We start from the raw sequence: 25,441 nt of genomic DNA, 5'->3' as shown, positions 1-25,441 counted from the left end.
AACCCACTGCTCCCCTGTGCCCAATTTTCTACCTGACCACCCCACTTCCCTCCCTGTTCTCCCCACCTGTCCATCCCACTGCTTCTCTCACTGAATGCCTGTGCCTCCACTGCCCCCTTGTGGCCATACTGCCCACCCGTCTACTCTACTGGCCCCCTGTGCCCCCATTTACACCCCACTGCCCATCCCTCTACTCCACAGTCAGAGGGAGGGAGTGGTAGGGGCTCATAGAAAAGGAAGGCCAGCCCTGGGTTTGAGCACCCTAACAGATTTGCTATGTTGGGTGAAGATGTGGGGGTGGCAAGCTCAGAGGTGGCAGTCCTAGATGTCACTGCTATCCCTAACAGCCAGGAGAGCAGTCCGTCTAGTAGAGGTGGTGAGGGGACTGTAGGTAGGCCTAGACAGTTGGAGGTAATTAGGTATTCTATAATCAAAAGGACTGATAGAATAATTTGTCCCCAGGATGGTTTGCTGTCTCCCTGGTGCCAGGGTTCGGCATTTGGTGGACCGGGTTGATAAATTACTGGGAGAGGTTGGGCATGACCCAGCTGTCTTGGTCCACATTGGAACCAATCACAGAATATATGGAAGGTGGAGGCTCCTTAAGAACCAATTTATTGAACTAGGCTGCAAGTTGAAGGGAAGGACCTCCAAGGTGAAATTCTCTGAAAAATTGCCTGTGCCATGCACAACACAGGAAAGACAGGGGGAGATTAGAGAATGCATGAATTAGCTGAATGCATGGCTAAAAACCTGGTGTAAGAAGAAGGGACTTGGGTTTTTAGCGCACTGGGCTCACTTTTCATTGGGGTGCAACCTATATGCTAAAGATGGTTTGCACCTAAATGGAAGGAGGTCTTTTGTGCTAAGGGAGAGGTTTATGACTTTAGATGAGGCACATAAATAACCCATGTGACTCCATCCCTGGCTATGTATTTGAAAAAAAAAATAAAACAATTGGGACTTTATATTATTAGGAACATAACTGGTAATGAATAAATAACTAAATAGATGTTAAAAGTAAATATTTAAATAATAGCCTGCATGGAAACCCATATACAGTGGGTACGGAAAGTATTCAGACCCCCTTAAATTTTTCACTCTTTGTTATATTGCAGCCATTTGCTAAAATCATTTAGGTTCATTCTTCTTCCTCATGAATGTACACACAGCTCCCCATATTGACGGAAAAACACAGAATTGTTGACATTGTTGCAGATTTATTAAAAAAGAAAAACTGAAATATGACATGGTCCTAAGTATTCAGACCCTTTGCTGTGACACTCATATATTTAACTCAGGTGCTTTCCATTTCTTCTGATCATCCTTGAGATGGTTCTACACCTTCATTTGAGTCCAGCTGTGTTTGATTATACTGATTGGACTTGATTAGGAAAGCCACACACCTGTCTATATAAGACCTTCCAGATCACAATGCATGTCAGAGCAAATGAGAATCATGAGGTCAAAGGAACTGCCTGAAGAGCTCAGAGACAGAATTGTGGCAAGGCACAGATCTGGCCAAGGTTACAAAAAGATTTCTGCTGCACTTTAGGTTCCTAAGAGCACAGTGGCCTCCATAATCCTCAAATGGAAGACGTTTGGGACGACCAGAACCCTTCCCAGAGCTGGCCGTCCGGCCAAACTGAGTTATCGGGGGAGAAGAGCCTTGGTGAGAGAGGTAAAGAAGAACCCAAAGATCACTGTGGCTGAGCTCCAGAGATGCAGTCAGGAGATGGGATAAAGTTGTAGAAAGTCAACCATCACTGCAGCCCTCCACCAGTCGGGGCTTTATGGCAGAGTGGCCCGACGGAAGCCTCTCCTCAGTGTAAGACACATGAAAGCCCGCATGGAGTTTGCTAAAAAACACCTGAAGGACTCCAAGGTGGTGAGAAATAAGATTCTCTGCTCTGATGAGACCAAAATAGAACTTTTTGGCCTTAATTCTAAGCGGTATGTGTGGAGAAAACCAGGCACTGCTCATCACCTGTCCAATACAGTCCCAACAGTGAAGCATGGTGGTGGCAGCATCATGCTGTGGGGGTGTTTTTCAGCTGCAGGGACAGGACGACTGGTTGCAATTCGAGGGAAAGATGAATGCGGCCAAGTACAGGGATATCCTGGACAAAAACCTTCTCCAGAGAGCTCTGGACCTCAGACTGGGCCGAAGGTTTACCTGCCAACAAGACAATGACCCTAAGCACACAGCTAAAATAACGAAGGAGTGGCTTCACAACAACTCCGTCACTGTTCTTGAATGGCCCAGCCAGAGCCCTGACTTAAACCCAATTGAGCATCTCTGGAGAGACCTAAAAATGGCTGTCCACCAACGTTTACCATCCAACCTGACAGAACTGGAGAGGATGTGCAAGGAGGAATGGCAGAGGATCCCCAAATCCAGGTGTGAAAGACTTGTTGCATCTTTCCCAAAAAGACTCCTGGCTGTATTAGATCAAAAGGGGGCTTCTACTAAATACTGAGCAAAGGGTCTGAATACTTAGGACCATGTGATATTTCAGTTTTTCTTTTTTAATAAATCTGCAACAATGTCAACAATTCTGTGTTTTTCTGTCAGTATGGGGTGCTATGTGTACATTCATGAGGAAGAAGAATGAACTTAAATGATTTTAGCAAATGGCTGCAATATAACAAAGAGTGAAAAATTTAAGGGGGTCTGAATACTTTCCGTACCCACTGTATATTGAGGATACAGAGTGGTACATGGTACAAACTTAATAAAACCAATGAATGATTGTAAAAAGCCATATCACATAGACAAAAGGTATACATTGGATAATAAATATTCAATACATAGTATACAGAAATTCATATACATGTCAACATGTTAAGGTATATTTAGACAAAAGAGTCACATCCTGTAGGGTCCGACGCGTATCGTGGAACCAAGGCCACTTCTTTAGGGGCAGATGCAATTAAATATAGAAAATGCACCTCTAGAGGGAGTCTATTCCACATTTTCACAGCTTTTACGGTGAAGAAACCTTTCCGTATTTGGAGAAGAAATCTGTTTTCCTCTAGATGTAAATAGTGCCCACTTGTCCTCTGTGTTGAATAACTCAACACCAAGTTCACTATATGGTCCCCTTATGTATTTATACATGTTGATCATATCCCCCCTTAATATCCTCTTCTCAAGAAAGAATAAATTCAGTTCCTCTAATCTTTTCTCATAGCTGAGCTCCTCCATGCCTCTTTTCAGTTTGGTTGCCCTTCTTTGCACTTTCTCCAGTTCCCCAATATCCTTTTTAAGAACTGGTGCCCAAAACTGAACTGCATTTTCCTGATGAGGTCTTACTAATGATTTGAACAGGGGCAAAATTATATGTCTCTCTCTGGAGTCCATCCCTCTGTTAATACAAGAAACCTCATTTGCCACATAGTTTGCCACATAGTTGCCCAATGAAACAATAGATTGAGGTCAGATTGTAAGTTGGAGACATCCTGTAAAGAAGTTATTCCACTGCAAAGCTTGGTGTCATATGCAAAGACTGAAATGGTACTTTTAATCCCAGACCGTATATCATTTATAAAGATATTAAAAAGTAAGGGTCCCAACACTAAACCTTGGGGTACACCACTGATAACCTTAGACCATTCAGAGTAAGAAGGATTAACCTCTACTCTCTGAATTCTATCTTTTAGCCAATTACCTATCCATTTACAAACTGATCTTTTCAAGCCTTTTCAAAAAATATGTAGCTCACTAGATTGCTTTAAAAAAGGACTGAATTCTTTCCTGGGTGTACATAATATAAATGGGTACAATATTTATAGGTAAAGTTGATCTGGGGAATATCCGATTGCCTCTCAGGGGATCAGGAAGGAATTTTTTCCCCTGCTGTAGCAAATTGGATCATGCTTTGCTGGGTTTTTTTCGCCTTCCTCTGGATCAACTGCGGGTATAGGTGTTAGGATTGAGTTCCCCTGCTGGTGACACTGTTGCCCTGGACTGAATGCTGCACTTCCATTGTCCACCAGCAGGTGTCTCCCAGAAGCAAGCAGGCTTCTATGATCACCCAAACTGTGTTCAGCTGCCAAGTGGCTATTTAAGGCTGCTCCTCCCTTTCCCAGGTGCGTCACTATTTTGAATGCCTCCTTGCTGCCTGAGATCCTGATCTACCCTGTACCCCTTGCTCCTGCTCTCTGCCTTGTATCCAGTCTAGTTTGCCCTCTTCCTTGCTTTCCTGCTCCCCTTGTCCTGCACAGTGTATATATTTGTAGATAGTTGGTTCTTTAGTTATTGTGTCTTTGGGGTTGGTTTTTGTTTACTGGCATTTGCTTTGTTCACTGTTGCTGTGTATGTTTGTTTTGTGGTTCACTATAATAAATTTTACTTTAAGGCTATCTATATTGTTTTGGTGTGTAGCTACATGTGTCTGGTCTCCCTAGTTGCTGCTGAACCCTTACAATAGGATTGTGTATATGGGATTTTATGGTTGGGGTTTCTTTACTGTTTTTTGTTTTTTATTGGTTGAGCCAGATGGACTTGTGTATTTTTTCAACCTTTGTAATCCACTATGTAATCCACTTGTCCCTGTGTCTTCATTTTCACCCCATTGTACCCCCACTGCACCCCCCCCCGGTTCTTCCCAATGAGAACAATCCCCCCACTGAGAAGCATAGCAATAAAAAAAGGTGTCCCTGGAAATTTGTTTGAAATGTTTGCAATTACACAATAGCAATGTGCAGTGACAAATATGTTTTATACAACACCCAAACAATTACATAATTGGTAAGGTTGAAGAAAGACACCAGTCTATACAGTTCAAGCTATGGTGTGTGTGTGTGGGTGTATGTGTTTATGTCAAGAGTACTGTACATTGTATATCCCTGAATGTTGTGCTTGTTAAGGTGCCCATTTAAAACTATCAATGCTCCCTGCTGATACAACTGCTTGTGAAAGAGAATTCCACATCCTTACTGCTTTGACAGTAAAGAACCCTCTACGCAGTTTAAGGTAAACCGCTTCTCTTCCAATTGCAGTGAATGGCTGTGTGTCTTTTTAAATTCCATTTCACTGAAAAGTTTTTTTTCTATGCTAGGGTCACCAGTACGTTATTTGTACATTGCTATCATATTCCCTCTCAAGTGCCATCTCTCCAGAGATAATAAGTTCAATGTTTGTAGTCTTCCCCCATAGCTGAGATCCTCTAGTCCCTTTTTTAGCCCTGTTGCCCTTCTCTGGACTCAGTCCAGTTCTAGTACATCCTTCTTGAGGACTGGTTCCCAGAACTGGATGGCATACTCAAGCGGCCAGACCAGAGTCTTGTAGAGTGGCAGAATTGTCCTTTTTTCTCTGGAGTGAACACCCTTTTTATTGAATGCCAATATTCTGTTGGTTTTGCTTGCAGAAGCTTGGCATTGCATGCTATTGCTGAGCCGAGTGCGAGTTGTCTACTAGAGCCCCCAGGTCCTTTTCTATCCTAGATTCCCCCAGAGGTTCTCCCCCTAGTGAGTACCGTAACGTTCGTATTTTTAGCACCCAAATGTATTTTACATTTTTCAACATTAAACCTCATTTGCCATGTAGTTTCCCACACCATTATTTTATTAAGGTCTTCTTGTAAGGTTTCCGCATCCAGTGCTGAAGTTATTGCCCTGCTTAGCTTTGTATTACCTGCAACCAATGAGATTGAGCTGCTTGTTCCATCCTCTATATCGTTTATGCATAAATTAAACAGAATTGGCCCCAGGACAGATCCCTGGGGGACCCCACTTACCACACTGGACCATTCCGAGTATTCGCCTTTATCACCACAGTTTGGACACGCCCTTGTAGCCAGTTTTCAATCCAGGTACTCACCCTATGGTCTATACCAACAGACCTCAATTAAACGTTTGTGGGGAACTGTATCAAATGCCTTTGCAAAATCAAGAAGAAAACAATAAAAGAACCTCTATGTGAAGCGGCCACACCCAAAACGCATCATCATGGTGACAGCTCTGTAATGAACGGCCAGGTATTGGATCCATCATCCCTGTTTGACATTACCTTTACACTGGTGAGTGTGGCTTCAGCTGTCCGTTTAGACTCATTCCTTCTTTGGGATTCCACTTACAGCAGGACCGCCCACTTCCGGCTTCCCTGTTTGCTGTTTGGCTTCAGTGTGTATCACGGGTCTGCCACTGCAGTGTCTATGACAGCGTTCTGGGGACACACAGCCAGTGAAGCACAGCTGACCCCCCACCCCTCCTGGTTTCCACCACCACCTTCAAGACATCACAAAGGGTCTTCATACTGTGGCACACCACGGAGACACAGCTGACCACACTGTGGAGACAGGTCGGTTTCTTCACGGGCAGATCGCTTCCTGCCTTCTATTCAGTGTTTGGGTTTCTGGTATGTGTATTCCTACAGTGATTATTGCTCAAGATGATGCATCATGAATGTTTGTTTCTTTGTTACATATTGCCCACAGCCGTTCACAGTTCTTTGATAATTTTAATTTGACTTACAAATAAACCTTTATTATTATTATCCATGGTGATTGCTTCCATTCTGTGGAACTACAAATAACAGCCAGCAAGTGTGAGCACATGGACTACAATTGGGCTGTAGAGAGACGTACATCCCCCAGCGCTTCACATTGAGGTTCTTTAGTTGTTTTTTCTGGGTATCGGGACCGCATTGGTACCCATGTGCTCCTCATAGCTGTTGGTGGATATTTAATCAATTTACTTTATGGTCCACTATAGAGCGCCATAATATTTGTTTTTTTTTTTTTTTTTTTTTGCAAAATCCAGATACACCACATCCACAGGCCTTCCTTTAGCTAGATGGCAGCTCACTTCTTCATAGAATGTTAATAGACTGATCTGGCAAGAATGATTCTTCATGAATCCATGCTAAATTATTACTAATGATACCGTTTCCATTACTAAAATGTTGTATACAGTCCCTTATCATGCCCTTCATTAGCTTACATACTATCAATGTTAGGCTTACTGGTCTGCAGTTTCCAGGGATGTATCTTGGCCCTTTTTTAAATATTGGTACCACAATGAAAAGACCTCTTCAAGGCTGGGTACACACATGTGCGGTATGAGTTGAATCTCTGTTTTCACAGCTAATTGACAATGTAGTTATTCAGGGTTTCAGGTTAGTTTTTGATCAGGATTAGAGATGGGCCCAGGCATGTTCGGATAGTAGTCCCAACCCATCTGACCAATCCTTCCAGGAAGCCCTCACTGCACACCACCAATCATAGGCATTTCCCTGCCCGCAGCTGCACATATACACACTGCCTATGACTGGCGGTTTGCAGTGACAGCTTCCTGGTGGGATTGCTCAGGTGGGTTGGAACTACGATCACGACATGCCATCCCTAATCAGGATCAGGCCAGGATTGCATCAGTATCAGATCAGGTTTACATCAGGATCAGGTCAGGATTTTATCCTGTTCACAACTGATGACGTGCAATTCAGAAGCGTTCCCATAGAAGTCAATGGGTCTGAATTTGCATCTGAACAGGACCACACTGCTTAGAAAACTGACAGGACTCTTTGTCAATTTGCACTGAATCCGCACTCCAGCTGTACCGAACATAGTGAACAGGCACAATGGAAAGCAATGTTCTTTCATGTCATGCAAACTGAATGCAGTTCAAAATGCATCCAATTCGCATTTGTATGAACCTAGCCTAAGTGTCTGAACCCTGAATCTTGGAATGGAAATAGTAACTAAAGGGGCATTACTGGAAGCTAAAGGTATTTCAGCCTCTAAAGTACCTCCTACTGACCAGTGTACTATTAACTGTTGGGGCCCAAAGTTCCTGTTTTGGAATGCTCAAATTTAAGAGGATCGCACATTACAGGGTGTAATTACCCTGAGACTTCCCGCCACTACACAGTCTGTGAAATGGATAATAAAGTTGTGACCCACAGCCTCTCAACACTATGCTGTCTGTAATTATGCCTCCTCCCACTCTCTGGTGTCAGGAACCAGTAGCATTGGCAGTGACTCAAGAACCCTGTAGTGGGAAACTCTCATGGACTGGTGATGTCGCTGGCCTGGGTCTCTTCAACAGCTGTGCCCTCCAAGCAGATATGGCTGTCCAGTCTCTTTTTGACACCTTGCAAAACATTCATGACAGGCCGCTCTTTAACTTAGCAGCCCAGTCATTGGTTATCTGTCACATTCCACATGAGACTGACCTGACCCTGGGCTTCTCTTTCCTTTTCCTCCTTTCTGCAGGACACTGTGCTTCTGGGAATTTTAGGTGTTATTTACACAGCAGGTCTCTGTTGCTGGCTGTTGTAGGGGGCAGTGTGTTGTGCGATTCAGAGAATCACATGGCTCCCTTTTATTTTGTTTTGTATGAACCTTTACTGAAGTGTACAAAATGTACATTTCATTAATGGCAATGTGCAGCAGTGTGATGCACTTTGTTCCTTTACATTCCCGTGTAATTTGGCACAGTGTTCTGTGATAAAATGCAGTTTTAATGAGACACACAGGAAGTTATTGTTTCCTGTGTGTCCCTGAGGGGACAGATCTTTTAGCATACAGTAAAATATCTGTCACTGCATATATTGTTAATTCACCCATAGTCCTTTACAGTATATTGCTTATAAAGATCTGTTTCCTGGGGACTATATCTCCCACAGTTCCAAGCAGCTCCCAGCAGTCCTTTACAGCTCTATGGGCAGGCTCTTCCTTTCGCTAGCAGCACAGCAGCTAATCACATGTCCTGTTTATCTTGGTCAGTAAGTGGGGCTCTCCTCCAGTAGCTGTAAATGCAACCCTGTGACAGTGCCTGTGTTCTCTCCCTCTCTGACCATGGAGCTGTTCTCCACACACCTCATTTGAGGCCAGGAAGAGGAGAATGACAGCTACAGTGAAAGCCAAGTCCGGTCGGCAATGGACAGAGAGCACCGCAGACCTAGGCTTCATTTAGTAATGGCAATCTACAGTTCTTATAGATAATTGTAGGCTTTATATTCTTTTTTGAAGATTCTATTTATTAGGAATTCTTCAAATCCCCTCCAGAAAAGCAACATTTCAGAATCATACTTAAATAGCTTCATATAGTATAGATAGGACAGGTAATGTAAACATTTTATATTTGCTGAATTAAACATTTACATTATCCATTATTAACACAAATATTCAAAGATTTGTTTCCATTACTGTTCGCTTGTATGTGAATTTTTCTATCTACACATTTCAGGAACAAAGTTCACTTCTTCAGGTGAATATATGTTAAGAAAAATTTTAAATTATACCTGTAACAGTTTTATTAATAAATAATAAAGCATATTAGAATCAAAAAACCATGTACTGTATAATTAATGATTATGAAACCAGCCAGTGCACCTTTCAAACAATTGTTGTACGCTGTTCAGACATTACCCAAATGGGGCAGCTGAATATAAGCCACATGGCGTACTACCTCAATTCTGCCAAGATGTTTAAAAAAAAATATGAAGCAGCTTTATCAAATCTTACATAAATGTTAAATGCATCATGTATATAGGCAGCATTGACGTAGCTTCAGGGGGCGCAATGGCGACCCTGTCCTTGCGCCAGGGGGCCTGTGTGGTCTCCCTGTCATATCCGGTTTTACACCTGGAGAGGAGGGGTGGCATATACTGGAACCAATCCCCTCCATTTTCTTCCTGCAGTAGCTGAAAGCCCACTTTTCCTCCTCTTCCTCCCACTGGCATTCAGAGGCTGCAGGAGGAAAATGGAGGGGATCAGTTCCTATATATGTCAAACCCCCCCCCCCCCCCCATCATCCCAGTACAAAAAAACTGAAATAAAAAATAACACTGACACTATCCACTGCCCTACTGACTCCGTCTTCTGCCCTACTGACAAAGTCTACTGCCGTACTGACACAGTTTACAGCTCTACTGAGGGACACCATCCACTGCCCTACTGACACTGTCCACAACCTTACTGACCCTGTGCACAGCCCTACTGACAATGTCCACTTTTGGCATTTATGACATTTGTTTTATATTTTAGTTTTATTTGCTATTTATTAAGGCCTTTTCTGGTTAAAAAAAAAAGGGGGCGCCAAACTCCGGTGATGTTTGATCTCTTTCATGCTGTCCAGGTAGATTTCCACCGTTGCTTACCTCTTCTCGAATATTAAAAAGAATTGAAGAGGTATGTCAAAATGTGGAGTTTACCCAAAATATTTTGAATTATACTCTCAATATGTATATAAGGATTTGAAATAACAATCTAGCAACTAGGAGTATCTTAGTGTGCAGTAGAAGCGGCGGGTGGTAGTAGGAGGGCCCCAGGTAAATGTTTGCATTGGGGTCCACAAGCTTCAAGCTATGCATCTGATAGATGGGCAATAGCCCTGCCTCTCTATACTCCCATAGACTTCAATATACAGTATAATACCCAGGATCCCTCTTTTTTCATACTTTAAATCTCAGAAAAGGAGTTATCTGCAATAACAACATACGCAAGAAGAGAGTATGACCCTCCCCATCCCTGCATTCCTGCTAAGACACCAGATAGACTAGTTCCTTTTGACACTCTAGTCTTTGTAACTCTTTTTACCTTCATATGTATCAAAATAACTTTAGAGGGACATCTAGTGGCTCTGAGCATATATGCACTTGTGTAGAGAGAAACATTTGTGACCATCGTAATGGAAAAGTCTAAGGATATCTACATTAGAAATGGATACGATATATGTTATATGTGTTATAGGTCATAAGTCAAATGTGATGAAAAAATCTGTAGAGGTTTATGTTATATTTTTGCTGCAGCAAACATATAATGTATACACTACCAGCCTTAAAGTGGTATTAACTCCAAAAGCAAACATTTGATACATTGCACCTTATATATGTGATGGCTACATTTGTTCTTGTTTTTAGGCTCCATATACACAATCCTATAGCCACGGTTGATCCTCCAGAAGAAGGCAAAGGCAACCCCCCCCCCCCCCCAATAAAGCATGATCCAAAGTGTGGGGAACATATTCCGTCCTCATCCCCCATGAGGCAATTGGGCATTCCCTGGATCAACTACCCCTGGTGTTACTTCTAAATATTAGTATCCAGTTATATTTTGTGCATTTAGGAATGTATCCAGCTATTTTTTCTCTTTTATTGTAATTTTCCAAAAACAATAATAATACACATACACAAAAAACAAAACAACAAAATATCAACATAAAATATTGCAATAAAATTATTGATCATAACATTTTGCCTCAAAAAAAAAAAAAAAAAAGAGGGGGGGAAGAGGAAAGGAGGAAAGGACAGGGAGAGAAATAGGAAAGGGGAACCTTCCATCCAACTCAGTTTAACTGTCAAACAATGGGGTTTCCATATATATATACAGTATATATGCTCATTATCTTCGATCCATCGTCACTAGACGTCGATCTTATAATAAAAGAGAGACCTGTTCCCCTTCGCCCATTCACGTTTTACCTCATAATCAATAAATTCATTCCTACTAAGCAATCCTTACATTAACACACATACATTATCTAATCCATTGTCACCATACATCTTAGATTGTTTAGCCATGGATTCCATCCAACTACAAATATTTTCTTCACCGAACTTATAGTAGCCATAATTTTTTCCATCTCACATTGATTGCTGATTAAGTAATGTAACCACATCAGATGGAGATGGTATCTCCTGAGATTTCCATCTTCTTGTGATTAAGAGTTTTGCCGCTAATAAAAGATGTAAGACCACTACTCGATACTTTATAGGTATCTAGATATTTATATGCAAGATCGCCATCTCAGGACTTGGAATTATGTTTTTTTCCAAAACTTCTGAGATCATAAAGAATATTTTGTTCCAAAATGCTCTAATCGATTTACACTCCCAAACTATATGGAATAGCGTCCCTTGTTCACCACACTCTCTCCAACAAAATGCTGGAGTTAAGGGGTAAAATTTGGAAAGTTTAGTGGAGGTCAAATACCAAAAATGTAAAGTCTTTTGATATAATTCCCAATGATTAGTACATTTTGAGGAAGCGTATGTGGCAGCAAAAGCTTTTAGACAGTTCGTTTCCAGGAAAGATTTCCCCAGTAATTTTTCCCATTTAAGAACAGTAGTGGCTTTAGAATAGGTGTTATGCTTGTTCAATATATCATAAATAACTGATATACCGTTGGCAGTAGCCAAGGGTGCTTGATACAACTTGTATATAGAAATTGGTAATTTAACATATGAAGGAAGGCTATTTTTCCGTAGAAAGGAAAATATTTGATAATAGCTCAAAAAAGCTGATGGTGGTATTTTTTACTGGTGAACAAAATATTCAAAGGGATGAATCCCTGTTTCATTATACAGATCTTTCAAGCAATTAACCCCCTTTCTCAACCACAATTTTATATCAACATTTGGGATGAAGTACGTGAGAACTGACAGGGGAGTAGGGAAATCACATGTCGCCCCATATTCGGGAGGCGAACAAAATACTTCTGCCCACGTTGTATAGGCAGTTTGCACTGAAATAGATTGGATATTGGGCACAACAGCTCCAATCATTACAGCTATCATTGTGGTCCTAAGATTTTCTTGATTACAATCATCCGCCTCTAATCCCAGCCACAATTTATGCTGCACAGGCGTTCACCAATATTTCAATTGATCTAATACAGATGCTTTATAATATGCAGAAATCCAAGGAACTCCCATCCCTCCATGCCTCCTATGTCTCCTCATAATGAGGGACGCGCATCGGGGTGGTTTTCCTTCCCATATAGTTTGATTGAAGCACTTTTGAACAGAGACACAATATTGGGGTGGTAAGGGAATTGCCAACGTACGAAACAAATAAACTAGTTTGGGAAGTATAATCATTTTTAACATAGCCACTCCTGCTACAGTCAAATCTTGAACCTTAAGTTCTCCAATTTGTTGTGACAAAGTGTCCAGAAAGGGTTTATAATTGTAATCATAAAGTTGGGAAATAGATGAAGTTAAATTAATCCCCAGGAATGGTATATACGAGGACTGTGTAAAGGAAAAATTTTCGGTTATATATTTCTGTACTGACGTGGGAACATCCCATAATCTGTGATTTTGTAATATTTAATTTGTAATATGATACTGCACTAAAATCATTTTCTCTACTTCTATTAAAGATGATGCTGGATTTGTAATGATTAACATGACATCATCAGCAAATAAGCTAATCTTATGTTCAACTTCAGCAACTTTCCACCCTGTTATCTTCGTATTGCTCCTAAAACTCTGAGCAAAAGGCTCCATAAGCAACGCAAAGACAACTGGTGAGAGGGGACATCCCTACCTAGTCCCATTAGTTATCCCAACCGATTTAGATAATATTCCCGATATAAGTACGTTTGCTGTTGGTCTGGAATAAAGAACCATTATATTTTTTTCTAACCAACCCACAATCCCAAATGTATGCAGCACTGCCTCCAAATATCCCCAATGGATCCTGTTGAATGCCTTCTCCGCATCCAAAGAAAGTAGCAGGGAAGGCGTCCGACAGGATCCCACCCGTGTCAGCAGATTCAAAAGTCTTCTCGTGCCATCAGGAGCCTGCCGTCCTGGCACAAATCCCACCTGGTCTGCATGTACCAACTGGGGTAAAACTTCTGCAATCTACTTGCCAAAAGCTTGGCAAATATTTTAATATCTGTATTTAATAGGGCAATTGGCCTATAAGATGAAGGGCCCTCAGTATCCTTTTTTTGCTTGGGGATTGTAACAATTAATCCCTTCAACATTTCCGATGGGAATGTACCGGTGGAGCCTGCTAATTCAAATACTGATTTTAAGTGGGGAGCTACTTCTGTAGATAAACTTTTATAGAATTCATTGGGAAACCCGTCCCGTGATGATGACTGAGCTAATTTCCTGAGTTGAGAATGGTTGGGATATTGAGCTCAATTGATCCTCTGTAAGTTAAGGTAACGAAATCTGTGCCAAATAGTTTGAGATAATTTCTGTGGTAGGTTGGGGGATAGTTGTATACTTTTGAAGATCATATAATGACTGATAATAATCTGCAAAGGCGTTGGCAATATCTCTAGGATTTGTTAACCTATGTGAATGAGGGTGTAGAAATTTTGTTACTAAGTTGTTTAGATTTCACTTTTTTAGTTAACCAACGTCCCACCCTATTACCCAGGCCATATTCTTTATCTTTAACCACTTGCCGACTGCCGCACGACTATTTACGTCGGCAGTCAGCCCCTCACAGGCAAAGCGACTTGGGCTACGTTGGTAGCCTGTAAGGGTTTTGGGAGCGAGCGAGCGCGTGCCGACGGACCCCCCCCACGTGTGTGCCCAGCAGACCCGATGTCCGCCGGGCACTCGCGATCGTCCGTGACAGCGGGAGAAAGGCAGGCGGCGAGTGTAAACAAAGCCGCCTGTCAGTCTGCCGTGTGTAAGAATGGTGATCAAACGGTTCTACTATGTAGGACCGTTGATCACTGTTCTTACACATCAAGCCACAGCCAATCACAGTTAGAAACACGCCCCTAGGACACACTTAACCCCTCCCTCTCCAATACAGTTAACTCCTTCACTGCCAGTGTCATAGCACTGATTACTGTAGTAATGTCACTGGTAACCCCAAAAATGTCAAAAATGTCAGTCAAGGGTCAGATCTGTCCGCCCCAATGTCGCAGTCCCGCAAAAAAAAAAAATCACATGATCGCCACCATTACGCGTTAAAAAAAAAAAACAACAAAAATGACAAAAATCTTTCCCTTTGTTAGTAAACGCAATAACGTTTGCGCAAACCAATCAAAATACGCTTTTTGCGATTTTTTTTTTACCAAACATATGGTAAAAAAAATTGGCCTAAAATGTTAAAAAATTTAGATTTTTACTTTTTTTGGGGAATTTCATATAAAAAAATGTGAAAAATATTGTTATTTTTGCAAAATTGACGCTTTTTTTGTTTATAGCGCATGATCAAAAAATCGCACAGGTGATCAAATACCACCAAAAGAAAGCTCTGTTTGTGGGAAAAAAAGGACGCCAAATTCGTTTAGGTACAGCGTCGCACGACCGCCCAATTGTCCGTTAAAGTCACGCAGTGCCGAATCGCAAAATAGGCCCTGTTCAGGAAGGGGGTAAAATCTTCCGGGGCTTAAGTGGTTAAGGACCTTCAGGTGATATTCCTGTTTATTTAACAAAAATAACCTTAGTTCTTGTCTAAGTTTCAGTATAGTCTGTAAACATTGTGAAGTAGGATTTTCTTTATTTGTTTTTTCCCCCAAAGCTATGCTATCAATAATATCTCCTATCTTTTTTTCCCTCTGGCAGGTTAATATATGATGACATTTTAATCAAAATGCCCCTCATGTATGCTTTATACGCATTCCATAATACAAATTTGTTAACTTCTGAATTGTCATTATATTTAAAGTATTCCCTATGTTCATGAGTCATTCTTTGGCACAGATCGATATTCTGAAGTAATGATGTATTTAATCTCCATCGCGGGGATGGAGTTTTAGACAATTTGTCATCCACCGTCAAAATAATCGGTGAATGGTCAGACCATCCAGCCGTACCGATTTCAGCTCTTTGAATATTTTGTAGCATCCTCTTGTCTGTAAGGAAAAAGTCTATTCGAGAGTAAACAGAATGAACAGGAGAAAGAAAAGTATAATCTCTTTCAGCTCCATGTATAGAGCGCCAAATATCAAATAGTTCATATTTTGCCATTAGAGGAAGTATAGATTGCTTTGTTCTTCTAGTGGGGTTTGAAGTATCTAAATTTTTGTCTAAGATTGTATTAAAATCCCCTCCGATCATTAAAGCCCCTTTCCTCACCTCCATGGTTTTACTTAATAGAGGTGATAAGAATCTACGTTGGCCTGTATTTGGAGCATAGAGATTTAACAATGTAAAAATAACAATGAGTTATTGAGTTTGCATATTAATATTATATATCGTCCCAAGGGATCTTGTGTAGTGCAGATACAGTGGGTACGGAAAGTATTCAGACCCCCTTAAATTTTTCACTCTTTGTTATATTGCAGCCATTTGCTAGAATCATTTAAGTTCATTCTTCTTCCTCATGAATGTACACACAGCTCCCCATATTGACGGAAAAACACAGAATTGTTGACATTGTTGCAGATTTATTAAAAATGAAAAACTGAAATATCACATGGTCCTAAATATTCAGACCCTTTGCTGTGACACTCATATATTTAACTCAGGTGCTTTCCATTTCTTCTGATCATCCTTGAGATGGTTCTACACCTTCATTTGAGTCCAGCTGTGTTTGATTATACTGATTGGACTTGATTAGGAAAGCCACACACCTGTCTATATAAGACCTTCCAGATCACAATGCATGTCAGAGCAAATGAGAATCATGAGATCAAAGGAACTGCCTGAAGAGCTCAGAGACAGAATTGTGGCAAGGCACAGATCTGGCCAAGCTTACAAAAAGATTTCTGCTGCACTTAAGGTTCCTAAGAGCACAGTGGCCTCCATAATCCTCAAATGGAAGACGTTTGGGACGACCAGAACCCTTCCTAGAGCTGGCCGTCCGGCCAAACTGAGCTATCGGAGGAGAAGAGCCTTGGTGAGAGAGGTAAAGAAGAACCCAAAGATCACTGTGGCTGAGCTCCAGAGATGCAGTCAGGAGATGGGAGAAAGTTGTAGAAAGTCAACCATCACTGCAGCCCTCCACCAGCCGGGGCTTTATGGCAGAGTGGCTCGACGGAAGCCTCTCCTCGGTGTAAGACACATGAAAGCCTGCATGGAGTTTGCTAAAAAAACACCTGAAGGACTCCAAGATGGTGAGAAATAAGATTCTCTGGTCTTATGAGACCAAAATAGAACTTTTTGGCCTTAATTCTAAGCGGTATGTGTGGAGAAAACCAGGCACTGCTCATCACCTGTCCAATACAGTCCCAACAGTGAAGCATGGTGGTGGCAGCATCAAGCTGTGGGGGTGTTTTTCAGCTGCAGGGACAGGACGACTGGTTGCAATCGAGGGAAAGATTAATGTGGCCAAGTAAAGGGATATCCTGGACAAAAACCTTCTCCAGAGTGCTCTGGACCTCAGACTGGGCTGAAGGTTTACCTTCCAACAAGACAATGACCCTAAGCACACAGCTAAAATAAAGAAGGAGTGGCTTCACAACAACTCCGTGACTGTTCTTGAATGGCCCAGCCAGAGCCCTGACTTAAACCCAATTGAGCATCTCTGGAGAGACCTAAAAATGGCTGTCCACCAACGTTTACCATCCAACCTGACAGAACTGGAGATGATCTGCAAGGAGGAATGGCAGAGGATCCCCAAATCCAGGTGTGAAAGACTTGTTGCATCTTTCCCAAAAAGACTCCTGGCTGTATTAGATCAAAAGGGGGCTTCTACTAAATACTGAGCAAAGGGTCTGAATACTTAGGACCATGTGATATTTCAGTTTTTCTTTTTTAATAAATCTGCAACAATGTGAACAATTCTGTGTTTTTCTGTCAGTATGGGGTGCTATGTGTACATTCATGAGGAAGAAGAATGAACTTAAATGATTTTAGCAAATGGCTGCAATATAACAAAGAGTGAAAAATTTAAGGGGGTCTGAATACTTTCCGTACCCACTGTATGTTCAAATTTAACTGAATCCCGAATCGCAATCAGGACTCCACACGTCTTTTTTGGACCATTAGCCATAAATATGTGTGGAAAATGTTCAAACTGAAAGAGTGGACACTTAGAGGCAGCAAAATGTGTCTCCTAGGCAAAAATTACATCAGCTTGATGCGATTTAGCTTCCTTCAATAGCGCCGCTCTTTTATAGGGGCTATTAAGGCCTTTAGTGTTTATAGAAACAATAGTCAATGGCATTAGATATATAAACCATTTACTCTTTTGCCGCTAGGATCTCTTACTTTCAACTTTTTTTGTACCCAAAACTTGTCTTTCTGGATGGGAAGGGAAGGGAAGGGTAATAGGATAAGCAAGGGGAAGAAGAAGAAAAGAAAAGAAAACCTAAAAAAAAGGAAAAAAACAGACTATACACAAAACATAATAAAAAAGAAACACCTGAACCACTGCAGGCAAATGGGCAGTTATTACTGCTTTAAACGGGGGTACAAATTAACGGTGTTTTATAACACCAACCTACTCTCCCTAAAGGAGAGATAAATATGCTCTGAGTAGTGCTCAGCCCCGTCCTCCCATACCTCCCTGTGTGGCCTTGCAATATAAGTACTAAATAAACTCCCGAATCATTTCAATAGATTTTAAATTCCCCTCCACCCCCCTCCCCAATCTGTCCCCTACTCTGTTCCCCCTGATCGGATTAACATGGAGGGTGTTAGGGGGGAGGGATGGAGGCGAAAAAAAAAACCTCCAAATCCTCTCCCACTACATCTCCACAGTTCCCTCAATCAAATATCAGAAGTGATCAATTTCCAGTTTTTAAGGAGTTGTATCCCCTCATCCACGCTGTGAACAGGGAACGTTTTTCTCTTCCATGTAATTAATAATTTTGTAGGAAATCCCCACTTATAAATAACATTATGAGATCGCAATATCTTGGTAAGAGGGGCCAATTTCTTCCTGTTCCTTGCTGTCTGTTGCGAAATATCGGAATATAGAGATATCCCCTTAAATTGTTTGGGAAGTGCTGGATTTTTCCTTGCCGCTATCATTACCCTCTCTTTTACATGATAATAATGCACTCGTATAAGAATATCTCTTGGAACTGTGTCAGACAGAAACTTTGGTTTGGGGATACGATGAGCTCTGTCTACACATGATTCAACATCACTCAACGCAGGGATAAGAGATTTCATATATTGTTGTACAAAACCTGTCAGATCGCTATGGAGAACCGATTTAGAGACTCCTATAAATTTAATATTGTTTCTCATTGCTCGATCCTCCAAATCCGCCAATTTATTCTGGAGGTGCTGAATCTCTGTTTCGTGATCTGCATATGCATCCACAAGTTCATTATGTGCAACATATAGATCAGACATTTTTATTTCTAGATGTACAATCTTATCGCTATGCAGTTGTGTCGTTTTACTCAAAGGTGTTATCATGTCAGAAATATCAGAAAACAAAGTTTTTCTCAAAGACAACAACATTTTTTTCATAGTAGTCTCAGATATTGCTTGGTCAGAAGTAGGAAACCCCTCAATCAGACCTTCCTTAGCTACTTCTAATGATGGTGAAGGTCGATAGTTTTGGGTATTAATGTCTGAGTTCAGTGTTGTAGCCTCAAGTTGGTCCTCCCCATAATGACCTTTGGCTCCTATATTAAACAAAGGGTCAGAAGGCTCAGATATAGCGCCCCAAGGAATAGGAGGGTTGGAAGAGTTAACAGTGACTGAAATTGCATTTTCCCTTAGATCCAGCAGTTGCTCTGTTGGGCACTTGGTTGATTGATTCAGAAGATGGCCATCATTTGGGGCTATAGGATCTGACATTATAGGGTCTCTCTCATCCGTAGTCATGATCCCAGCGGTCTTGGGTTCCTCTCCTTCCATTGGCCCCAATAATGACCCATAGGGAGCCATTGTAGTCAATGGAAAGAAATCAGTTAATCGCTGGTGGTCTTTTTCTTTTTGCGATGTCTAGGCATCTCTTTATCTTCTGATATTTGTTTTTCCAAATTTCTCAGAAAAGACTGATTGGTCAGAAACTGGAGCAGAGTCAAAGATGGGAATCAATGTGGGTATAGAAGTAGTGTCAGAGTTTGAGACACTTGTAGAGTTAATAATATTAGTGGCAGAGGTAGCAAAAGCAAGAGGGGTGAGAGGTGGATCACAGACAAATCCAGAGGTATGGGTAGTATGAATGGGGATGTGGGAGGCAGAATAAGTGGTAGCTTGCAACCTTGTAAGCATTATCCTTTTGACCTTCCCCCTTTTTAACCTTTCACTTATTTTCACCCTTTTTTTTTCACACCCCTTTTTCCAAGATTCTCAGTTCTCAGTTTCTTGTTTCTCTCAGGTCCTGCTTAATTATCTTAACACCGGTCAGCCCCAAAATCTCCTAAGAGATAATCAAAAAAGAAAGGTATTCTCAATCAAGCCTTGATACATCAGTAAAACTTTACATTGGTACTTCCACACCGGCAAGTATTTGATTGGTATTTGAGTTTAGCAGTGGAAAAAATTTAGTTAACACAGTTAGTGATTGAGGATTGATACTAAAGTTGATTTCCCAAAAGGGGGGCGGGGAGGGAATAATGCTGATCAAAGTCTAGCAGTGAGCGAGGTTATATGAGCTATATAAGCTATATAAACTAAGTACTATATACTATATGCATATGTACATGTACTGCTTAAAATACCATCTCTCATCCTCACATAGCATTTGTCAATCTTGACTTCTCTGCTGCTACTACTGCTGGATCCATCCGAGCAGGTCAATCAGGGTCCCACCGGCTTCAAACTGCATACCACCCCAGCACAACCAAGCAAACACCGCAAAACCAAGGCAAAGCGGTGGAATACACCAGACCTTTCACTTATCTTCACTTATCTCCTTCCTCTGCTCCCTCGTCTGCCGGGTGTCCAACGATCACTAGCTGGGCACTAGCTGGTCATTAGCTGGTCAGCAGCCACCCGCACAGTACAGCACAGCAGCGGTGAAGAAGGGACAGCAGGTACAGCAGGAGGTAGGTATGCCAAGAGGTGCACCAGGAGCCGATGGAAAAGCCTCTGCAAGCAACCCTCACAGGATGGATGGATGGTGGATGGTGCCAGGTCAAGGTCCGGGAGTCTGGGATTAACCTGCAAGGTGGAGAGCTCAGGAGATGAAGACCAAAGACCGGAGCTGAGAGCCAGGGAGTTAGCAGTCACTGACCGAAATTCATGCAGCATTGACATGGATCAAACGGCTGGAGCTGCACACCGTATGCTGCTTACTCCACGCTGAGAGCTCGATCTGTCCATCAGTGCACTTGCACCTGCACTCATCAGAGTAAACTGCTGCCGCTGCTAATCATTGCCGCCCAGGGAGGTGTTCGTGGAGGTGGACGGAGCTCACTGCTCACACGACCATCTTCCGCTGGCCACATACATCCAGCTATTTTTTAAAACAATCTACTGAGCTGGTCAGAACCAGTTCTTGAGGGAATCTGTTCCACATTTTCACTGTTTTTATGTGTGCCTTTCCAAATGTGAAGGTTAAATCTCTTTTTCTCCAGATGCCTCCTACTTCTATGTAATGACCTGAAAGTGAGTAACTCTACACCAAGTTTATTACATTGACCACTTATGTATTTATACATGTTGATCATATCCCCCTAATCTCCTCTTCTCAAGACAGAATACATTCAGTTCAGCTAATCTTTTCTTATAGCTGAGCTCTATCTTTGCCTGTTATCAGTTTGGTTGTCTTTCTCTGCACTTTGGCTAGTCCTCCGATACCCTTTTCGTGAACCGGTGCCCAAAATTGCACTGAATATTCTAGATGAGGCATTACTAATGATTTGTACAGGGGCAAAATTATGTCTCTCTCAGGAATCTTTACCTTTTTTAAAACAAATATTTTGCAAGCTTTAGAAACTTCAGCTTGGCATTGCATGCTATTGTTAAGTATATCATCTACCAGAACCATTGATTCCCCAAGTTGTACTCCTCCTAGTATGTATGACGCATGCATACTTTTAGGCCCCAAGTGCATAACTTTACAATTATTACCATTAAGTGTGGCCTCATTTGCCACATATTTGCCCAATTAAACAGTGCATTGAGGTCAGCTTGTAAATTGGAGACACCCTGATAGGACTTTATTTCCTGGGAAGATACTGGAGAGTTTAAAAGATGTATGGGGTTTCTTTTTTTTTATAGATTTAAACTTACTTAGGTGAATGCATTGCTCTGATGCTGCAGCTGTCCCCAGCCCCTCTACACTGAGAACCAAGCGATCGAACACTGCTGATTACATAGTTACATAGTTACATAGTTAGTGAGGTTGAAAAAAGACACAAGTCCATCCAGTTCAACCCATGATGCGTGTGTGTTTGCTTTTAACCGTACATTGTGTACCCCTGTATGTTGTGGTCTTTAAGGTGTACATCTAATAGTTTTTTGAAACTATCTATGCTCCCCGCTGATACGACTGCTTGTGGAAGAGAATTCCACATCCTTACCGCTTTTACAGTGAAGAACCCCTTACGCACTTTAAGGTTAAACCGCCTTTCCTCAAGTTTTAGTGAGTGGCCACGTGTCTTATTGTATTCCCTTTCTCTGAATAGTTTGTTCCTTATGCTAGGGTCGCCAGTACAGTATTTGTACATTGATATCATATCCCCCCTCAATCGTCTCTTCTCCAGAGAGAATAGGTTCAGTGCTTGTAGTCTTTCCTCATAGCCGATGTCCTCCATTCCCCTAATTATTTTTGTTGCCCTCCTCTGGACTTTCTCCAGTTCCAGCACATCCTTCCTGCGGACCGGTGCCCAGAACTGGACAGCATACTCCAGATGTGGCCGGACCAGAGTCTTGTAGAGCGGGAGAATAATCTCTTTATTTCTGGAGTGAATCCCCCTTTTTATACATCCCAGTATTCTGTTGGCTTTGCTTGCGGCGGCTTGGCATTGCATGCCACTGCCAAGCCTGTTGTCTACCAGTACCCCCAAGTCCTTTTCCATCCTAGACTCACCCAGAGGTTCACCCCCTAGTGAATAGCTTGCTTTCTGGTTTCTGGCACCCAAGTGCATTACTTTACATTTTTCTACATTAAACCTCATCTGCCATGTGGTTGCCCACCCCGTTATTTTGTTCAGGTCTGCTTGCAAGATTTCCACATCCTGCATAGAAGATATTGGCATGCCTAATTTAGTATCATCTGCAAATACTGAGATTGTACTAGATATCCCCTCCTCTAGATCATTTATGAATAAATTAAACAGGATTGGTCCCAGGACAGAACCCTGGGGGACCCCACTTTCCACACCCGCCCAATCCGAGTACTCCCCATTAATCACCACCCTCTGGACTCTCCCCTGGAGCCAGGTCTCTATCCAGGTACTCACCTTATGATCCATACCTACCTTCCTTAGTTTGTACAGTAAGCGTTTGTGAGGAACGGTGTCAAAGGCCTTTGCGAAGTCCAGATACACCACATCCACAGGCTTACCTTTATCTAGGTGGCAGCTCACTTCATCGTAGAAGGTTAACAGATTGGTTTGGCACGAACGATTTTTCATGAATCCATGCTGATTTCTACTTATAATACCATTTTCATTACTAAAGTCTTGTATGTGGTCCCTTATCATCCCCTCCAAAATTTTGCAGACTACTGATGTTAGGCTGACCGGCCTATAGTTACCCGGGATATATCTCGGCCCCTTTTTAAATATTGGTACCACGTTGGCTTTTTTCCAATCAGCTGGCACCATACCCGTCTGTAAACTATCCTTAAAGATCAAGAATAATGGTCTGGCAATCACCTGGCTGAGCTCATTAAGAACCCTCGGGTGCAAGCCATCCGGTCCCGGGGATTTATTTATGTTAAGTTTCTCTAGTTTAGCTCTAAGTCTATCCTCTGTTAGCCATGGCGGCACTTCCTGAGGTGTATTATTTAGTTCGGCCTTACAAGCGGGTTTCGTGTAGCCCCCCGATTCCTTTGTGAAGACTGAAGAAAAGAAATTATTTAACACTTCCGCCTTTTCTCTGTCCTCAGTGGCCATTTTTCCTTTATCATCTTTTATGGGGCCAATGTGCTCTGGCCTGGCTTTCTTACTGTTTATATACTTAAAGAACTTCTTGGGGTTCTTTTTGCTCTCCTCCGCTATATGTCTCTCGTGTTCTATTTTAGCCGCCCTGATTTCATCTTTACATTTCTTATTACACTCTTTGTAGTGCTTAAATGCTGCCAATGACCCCTCAGTCTTGTATTTTTTGAAGGCCTTTTCTTTAGCTCTAATATACATTTTAATGTTGGAGTTTAGCCACCCAGGGTTTAGTTTTGCTCTTTTAAATTTATTTCCCTGTGGAATGCACTGGCCCACTCCCTTGTTAAGTATGCTCTTGAAGCACTCCCATTTTTCCTCCGTGTTCTTTGTTCCCAGGGTTCTATCCCATTTGATATTTTCTAGCAGCGAGCGCAGTTTAGGGAAATTGGCTCTTGTGAAATTCAGCGTCCTTATATTACCCTTGTGTTTCCTATTACTGTAATTAATACTGAAACCAATTGACCTATGGTCACTGTTCCCTAAGTTGTCCCGTATTTCTATATCCGTGATCAGGTCTGTATTGTTGGTAATCAGTAGGTCAAGTACCGCATTGCTTCTTGTCGGTGCATTCACCATCTGACCCATGAAATTGTCCTGCAAAACATTTAGGAACTGCCGAGCCTTGGCTGAGTGTGCGGTTCCTTCTGCCCAGTCTATATCTGGATAATTAAAGTCCCCCATTATAATGACATTTCCCATCCTTGCTGCCAATCCTATCTGTAACATGAGGTCCGCCTCACCCTCCTCCCTCTGGTTGGGGGGCCTATAGCATACGCCCAATATTACCTTCCCCGCCGTGCCTTCCCTTTGAAGCTCTACCCATAGGGATTCTGCCTCGTCCATAGCTCCATTATTAATATCATCCCTCATATTTACTTGTATACTGTTCTTAATATACAAACATACCCCTCCCCCTTTTTTACTTTCTCTATCTCTGCGATAAAGGGAATACCCCTGAATGGACGCCATCCAGTCATGAGAGCTGTCAAACCAAGTCTCAGTTATCCCCACAAAATCTAAGTCCTCCTCAAATATCAGCAGCTCCAGCTCTCCCATCTTGTTGGCCAGGCTTCTGGCATTGGTATACAAACCTCGTAATTTTGATCGGTTATATTTATCCTCTTTTGATGTTTTTAGGCTGCTCTCTTGATTTTTCCCCGTACCCACCCTGGGTATAGGAGCTCCGCACACCCTATCGCTAATGCCCCCATTTCTGCCCTCTGAAACTTGCTTTCCACTGGGTAATTCTACATCTGTACCCTCCCCCCCATTCCCTAGTTTAAAAGCCCCTCTAACTTTTCGGCCATCCTCGCACCCAGTACGGCTGCACCCACCCCATTTAGGTGCAATCCGTCCCTGATCACTTGGTTCTGACAGCACCGTGAGCAGAGAGCTCTCTTCTCTGCCTCCTCCTCGCTCACTGGAGTGCTGGGCTGTGGAGGGGGTGGAGCGGCTGGCTCAGGCTCTCCGCGGCTCGCTGAGAGGCTGAGGTGGGTGTCAGTGCAGGCATCTGGCGGATACCGATTTCCATTGTCGCGATGATGCGGTGCCTGGACTAACTTCTGTGATGTCAGCAAAGAGGGGACTTCAGTCGGCTCTCTGCTAAAAAAGGGTCACAGGAGCACAGAACAAACTGCGTTTGACACAGTTCCCCACACGAGGCTAATGTGTAAGGTAAAGTCTACAGGCTTGGAAAGATCAGTTTGTAACACATTTTGCCCAATTGTGTCATCCTTCTGGGACAGCGTGGAACTTTTGATACATAGGGTCACGG

The sequence above is a fragment of the Pelophylax lessonae genome (genome assembly GCF_965119305.1).
Source record: "Pelophylax lessonae genome assembly, chromosome: 2".
NCBI lineage: Eukaryota > Metazoa > Chordata > Amphibia > Anura > Ranidae > Pelophylax > Pelophylax lessonae.
The sequence above is the reverse complement of the archived record's forward strand: the minus strand, read 5'-3'. Positions refer to the sequence as shown.